The sequence below is a fragment of the Capra hircus genome, chromosome 27, assembly GCF_001704415.2.
Source record: "Capra hircus breed San Clemente chromosome 27, ASM170441v1, whole genome shotgun sequence".
NCBI lineage: Eukaryota > Metazoa > Chordata > Mammalia > Artiodactyla > Bovidae > Capra > Capra hircus.
This window is the reverse complement of record NC_030834.1, coordinates 22,195,640-22,202,681: the sequence shown is the minus strand read 5'-3', so window position 1 is coordinate 22,202,681 and position 7,042 is coordinate 22,195,640.

Below are 7,042 nucleotides of genomic sequence, written 5' to 3'. Positions count from 1 at the left end.
GCCACGTGCCGCAACCAAGACCTGATGCAGCCGAACAAATAAACATTCTTAAAAATACGTGGAAACATTTTACTTTAAAACCATCAGACCAAGACTGCTCTGGTGTTGTCCCGTCTCCAACTGCTTTACCAAGTTTATAGCTACAGCAAATACATTGCTATATATATGTTAACCAAACTAATGAAACACCTAAACATTCCAACCATTCTGAAACCACCCCAGTCCTATGCATTCTACATCCCCTGAGTTCTAACACATTTGCTCTCTCACATTACCACCCACAGCTTAATCGATGACCTGGCAGAAACTTTAAAACAGTTACAAATTGATAGAGGCCTTTCACAAATTGAAATTCACATGTTGGTTGCACCATTTTCCCTCACATTGTCTGGAAATAACCACTGGGGCAAACCAGAGCTAAAATGTGAAAGTTAATTCTTGCTTTAGAGGAGGGTAAAGCTACCCTTACTTGCATGCTGTTTCACAAAACTGATACATCATATGTTAATCTCTAGTAAATAGATGTTTTAATATGATGTACAGATTTTGCTAAAATGAATATGGAAATAAATCTTCACTGTGAAAGAATAAATTAAGACCTATAGTAAATTAGTGCTTCAAAGAAGCTTCACATGTTTTAAGGTAGAAAAAAATAGTCTATTAAGAGCATTCAGAATCTTCTGAGAGATTATTTGTGGAAAGAAACCAGATTTTATGCAGAAAAGATTTTCTTATAGATAATTAAGCTAACTGAGCAGATATAAAAGAACATCAGGAAAAAAACTGTCCATAGGTTCAATTTCAGAGACTGAAATGCAGTTCAACCTGGTATCAGAAGATGAATCACAATTAATGTTAAGGGGTTTTCAGGTTTTGAGATTTTAAGATATATTAGATAGTTATGCTGTTATAACTATCACAGCAACATAAGCTATCATTAGAATAGACTGATATTTCATTTATTCTATTACACTGTATTGGTTAGAATACTCTATAAAATGGGGAAGAAAAAGCAAAGCTTAATCATTCATTCATTTAAAAGCATTTATTCAATACCTATCCTGCAAAGCCTTATTCAAGATGCTAAGATAAATCAAAGTCCCCTTTCTCTGGAAGTTTATATTCTTTTGGATGAGATAACTCATAAACAAAAACACATAAATAACTAAATGCTATGACGAAAAAAAGAAAACAGGGTCAGGAGCATGTGATGAAGGTGTACTTGCTATTTTCACAGGCACTTAAGGAGGAACCCTTAGCTAAACTGACATTTGAACTGAAAATTAAAAGCAGAGAAAGCCATGTGGAGCAGAGTATCCCCAGAGAGTGATCAGCACATCCAAGTTCCTGAGGCAGGAGTGCCCCCGACACTTTTGCGGAAGGGTGGGAAGGCGTGGGTGCCTAGAGTTCAGGGAGCAAGGGAGGCAGTGCAAGAGAAGGTGCGAGAGTGTGCAGGGAGGTCACAGGGCTGGGGGGAGGGGCCAGGCTACGGCAGACCATCACTAAGAATTTTTGTTTTATTCTGAATTTGGTTGGAAGATACCAAAGAATTTCAAGATCACTTATTATGAGTAGGACCTTATAGGAGAAGCAGGAAAATTACATGATCTGACAGGTTTTCACAAGATCAGCCAGGGTGTTGTATGGAGGATAGACTGTGGGACTGAGGTGCAGCAAAGAACAAGCTAGTTAGAAAGTGAGTCCCCAGTCAGCTCTGCTGGGGCAGGAGAGGTCAAAGTGGTGGGAGCTGTTGGAGTCTAGATATATACTTAAAAGAACTGAGAGAGTATCAAAACAAACTAGAAAAACTACACAATACTTCCAGAAAACACATCTCTCAGACTAATAGTCAAATAAAGCTATCTGCAATGCAGAAATTAAATGTGTGACTGTATACAATTATGGTGACAATACTATGCATAAATAACCATCAGATATAGAGATGTGTAACAGGTTAATACCATCTTGAACTGGGTAAGTGTATTAATCGCTCAGTCGTGTCTGACTCTTTGCGACCCCACAGACTAGCTCACCAGGCTCCTCTGTCCATGGGATTTCCTAGGCAGGAATACTGGAGTGGGTTGCCATTTCCTGCTCCAGAATTGAATAAGGAGGCTCCAAAAATAAGGAGATTCCACTCCCCACCCATCATTCAAATTTTCATGGGCAGAGACGGTGTGTATCCTGCCACCAGCTTTGTTTCAGAGGGCTTCCCAGTATCATTAACTGAAAGATTATACTGCTTGGAGTTAAGCCTTTTTATGCTTTATGTCCCAACAGGGGGGAAATTAGAAGAAATTAATACACAGTGGAAAAACTTCCAAGAAATGACAGATCAGTCTCATTTTCATGTAATCCTTATTTCAAAATATTCTGCATGCTATAAACTTCAGTGAAATATATGTCAGTCCCTCCACTGATGCTTGAATACACCCACAGCAGATCGTACTTACAAAACTAGGGTCAACAAATGGAGAATGGTTTCATTGTCTGCGACAGCATTCCCTGATTGGAAGCAGTCCCTTGGGAATTCATTGCTGAAGACAAGTCCCACCCCTTCAAACTGCGGCCACCCTCAGTCAGGATCATCCGACAAGACATCGCCTGGGAATCCATCTGTTCTAGCCAGCTTCAGACAGACCAACACAGGTGATTAACCAGGTAAAATTCTTACTCTTCCTTTTAGGCTTAATATCATATATAACAATATATGTGCATCATTATGTAAGCCGTTTGCATGTTGAAGTGTTTCTGAAAACACAGTCATAATACTTTGCTCATGAAATGAAGTTTTATAAGTAGAGAAAAATGACTAAGGTTATATATACATTAAAAAAAACAGAAGATGCTTGCTTGGTGTCACTTTCTGGCATTGATGGAAATTATATTCATCTAAAAATGTAAAATGTTTTCTCGTGGAAGTATGAATTTTTAACAGTAAGTGATAATTGCAGTGCTATGTCATGTAATTGTTTGGAAAAATGATTTCCTCTACAAAGTTCAAAGTGAAACGTTTGTTTTGTTTAAAGCAGATGATACTATTCAGGATTTACACTTTCATCTGTTACTTTATTGAATAACTTCAATACAGATTGAACATTGTGCTTTGAAATAATGTTCATTTATGTTTATTTTGACTAGAAAAATAAATTTTAGAGTGTTCTTTTTATCATAAACTTTTTTCATAAAATTGATCAAGTTCTGTTAGATAAAACTCTTACCTCTTCTGACAATTGACTAATGTACCAAATAGATCAAAGCAGTTCTAGAGAAACATAGTGCAAAGGTGTTATTATCTAAAGACATAGCTTTTTTTTTTTAATTCAGAGCTGCTTAATCAACAATGTTACTAATGAAATGATTGGTTGCCTTGAGGTTGAGAGTTAATAGAATGAACAGACAGCCTGTTTTTCCCTTACAGCAACCTATAATGCTAATGGATAAGCTAATTTTCCCTTCCCTAAAGTAATTGCGCAGTCTCCTTAATTTAAAATCACTTGCATTTACTCACTTGGTTTTTTTTCTAACAGGGCAAAGGTCCTGAACATTTAGACTGGGAAGATTTAAATAGTCAATATGATGTAGAGTGTAGGACCTTTCAGCATAAGTAATTAAAACTTACTATGCATCTTTTTTCATCTTATATTGAATATGTTGTCCGTTTTAATTTGCAGGAAGATAATATTACTACAAATTAATCTTACAAATTCCTGATATGATTCTGTTACTTCTCTGTTGATTCAATAATCTCTCTTCTGTTTAGAGAAGAAAACTTCTGATTCTCATCAATAAAACTTTGTCTAGATCAGTGAACTGTATGTATTGATTTCTGTTTTAATATTGCCAGGACTGTTATAAACCAATGAATGATGTTAGAAACATTACATTGAAATAGAGATGGGTGACAGTTAAAGTCAGCATCCTAATGAGAAAAATCAAGTTCATATTTCCAATAGCATCTTTAATGCACAAGAACAAATCAGTGCAAATATTAGCCTGCAAGTTTTTCATACTTCTTATTACAGAGTTTTCAGAGTAAGAAATTTGTTTTTAATTTTGTTAAAATTGCTCATTCTTTGAATGGTTTAATTTACTCATTATCTTTAATTATCTTAAAATTTAGCATGTTCAATTAACAGCTGTGTTATCTAACGTACTGCCACCTAAAAACCTTAAGAAATCTTAATTTCTGATATCTTAAAATAAGTCCTCAACCTAGCAAACCTCTTAAAATTCAGTTACATCATTAGTACATGTAGAAGTGGTCTAATAGCAGATAAAAAATTATATTAGCTACAGATGCTTTTATCCAAACAAATTTTAAAAATAAGAGGGAAAATACAGTTCTTCCCTAGAAATCTTCACAATTGGAAAGTTTATAGCCAAAATTTTAGAAATACAGGAATTTGAATTTGATATAATTTAGTTTGTTCAATAGCCTGGAAATGCCCTTATTTTGCTCTAACTTTAAAAAGAAATCTATGAAGAATTTTAGACATATATAAAAACAGAGCAGGGTAATGAATTTCTGGGTCCCTAGGACCAAGCATTAACAAACACATATGGCCATTCTTGTTTCATACTTAGTCCCTTCTATTTGTCTTAGTTCCCTTGTTATGTAGAAGCAATTTTTAGACAACATGTAATTTCACATGTTTATATCAGAAAGCTTGTTTTAAAAATAAGCAATATTCTTTAAAATGTTACTGTACCATGATCACACAAATAAAGGCCCTTGATCTGTTGATGCTTGTAGCTATACATGTGCATAATATGGAAATAAAATTAATGAGAACAAACTTAATTTCAGATGCTGTTTATCACAATTTCAATATTTTATGTTAAAATAAATTTAAATTAAAAAAGAAATATTTAAATGACCTACAATTAGGAAAGGCATAAAAATTAAAAATCTCTATTAGGAATAAAAGTAATTATGTCCAAGAATACTATGGTATATATTTATATTGCTGGAGTGGAGCAATATAAATTTATACAGCAATTTATATTGCTGCTTTCCCTTCATATTAACTATGTCTATTCTACTTTCTTATTTGACTGAAGGTGATTGCTTGAGGGTTATGCTAGTAATTGACAGAAAATGCAAAATTTCTTTGATGTTGAGTTTTATTTAAAACTCCCTTGGACACTCCAGTTGTAGTTAATTTTCTGGGGTTGAGATAATAGGAAGAACTATGCATGTATCTGAGAGGGAATGTTGACTACTGAGCCTCACTGGAATATTTTAATTACTTTAGGTCTTAATTTCCCCAAGGAATTCTTTAATTCATTTCTTCTTACTAGGTTTCAATCACAGAATGTTATACAACCCATGACATAAGAGACTTTATAAATTAGATGAAAGATTATCAGAGACACAGATATGTCTCCTCACAGTGCACTTAATTCAATACAAACCCATTAAAAAATAATTGAGAATTATATAAGGTGGGATCCCAAATAGTCCGAACAGCTGGCACAACTTCTAGAAGAAAAGCATACTTTCTATTGATTTTTCAGATTTAAAGCTCTGGTACTGCCATCTGTGTCAGCTTCTCCAAATAATAACATCAGGTAGTGCTTCTGATTTAGGCAAGGCTCAGTGGAGAATGGGCTTCCCTGGTAAAGAATCTGCCTGCAATGCAGGAAACCCCGGTTCGATTCCTGGGTCAGGAAGACCCACTGGAGAAGGGATAGACTATGAACTCCAGTATTCTTGGACTTGCCTGGTGGCTCAGCTGGTAAAGAATTCGCTTGCAATGTGGGAGACCTGGTTCGATACCTGAGTTAGGAAGATACCCTGGAGAAGGGAATGGCTACCTACTCCAGTATTCTGTCCCGGAGAATTCCAGGGACGGTATAGTCCATGGGGTTGCAAAAAGTCAAACACCACTGAGTGACTTTCAGTGGAGAATAGCGAACTGATTAAGGATGTTCAACTTGAATCAGATTGTCAATATGCTCATAGGTCATGAAAACTGATACATACGTAATTAGAGATTCACTTTCCTTTCTCAACTGTACATTTGACTTATTAGATAAGATTTTTCTAAGGTTTTTTCTTTCTTCAGAATTATCTTGGGTATTTAAGAAACTTTGCATCTCCCAATTTAGAATTACTTTGTCAATTTCTACCAAAAGAGAGAGATTTTAATTTGTATTAAATTTATGTATTAAACGTGGCTAAAATTGATATTTCAATTTTGAGTCTTCTAATCTATGTATTTCGTATAGTGTCCATTTATTTATATATTTGTTAGTGTCTTTTAATAATGTTTCATAATTCTCTGAGAGAATGATTCCACAGGTTTTGTAGTTTACTCCTAGATGTTTATGTTCTTGGTTAATCTTATTTCTGCCTTCTTCATCAGTATTTGGTAATAAAATCATTATAAAAGTAAGACTTTCCATTCTTCTGTCATAAGAATATTTTAACTAATTTAAAAAAACAGAAAAAAAAACCCCACCTGCCCCTAGTTCTATTTTAATAATAAACAAAAATTTTCCCACTCATAGATCTTGATTTTGTACAAGTTTCAAGTCACTTTGAGTTATTTATTACTGTTCTATAACACTACTCATTTTATTGAATGTGCAAAATCAGCAACATGAAGTTAACATAACAATCTTTATAATTCTCTAATTGCTCCCACTATTGTGAGTATATCTACTTTATAATTTCTAATGGCATATATATATTTTTTTTCCTTTTGTCTTAATTACACATGAGAGGGATGTTTTCATTATTGCCTTTACCATAGAAGCAGACTTTTTCAATCAGTATACTTGTTTTCCTTCTAATTCACAATTTTCAGGTTTCATCTGTTTCATTTAATTTTCTTCTGCTACTTCTGTTTGCCCTATTTTTTTGTATTAAAGTTAAATGTTTAATTTATTTTCAGTTCTTTTTCAGTTATAGAAGCAATGAAGGCTATAATTTTTTAGAGTATAACTACAGACATAGATCACTTTTACATTTATATTTTATACAGAATCTCATATTTTCCTATTTAAAAAATGAAATAATAGTTTTGGAATGATA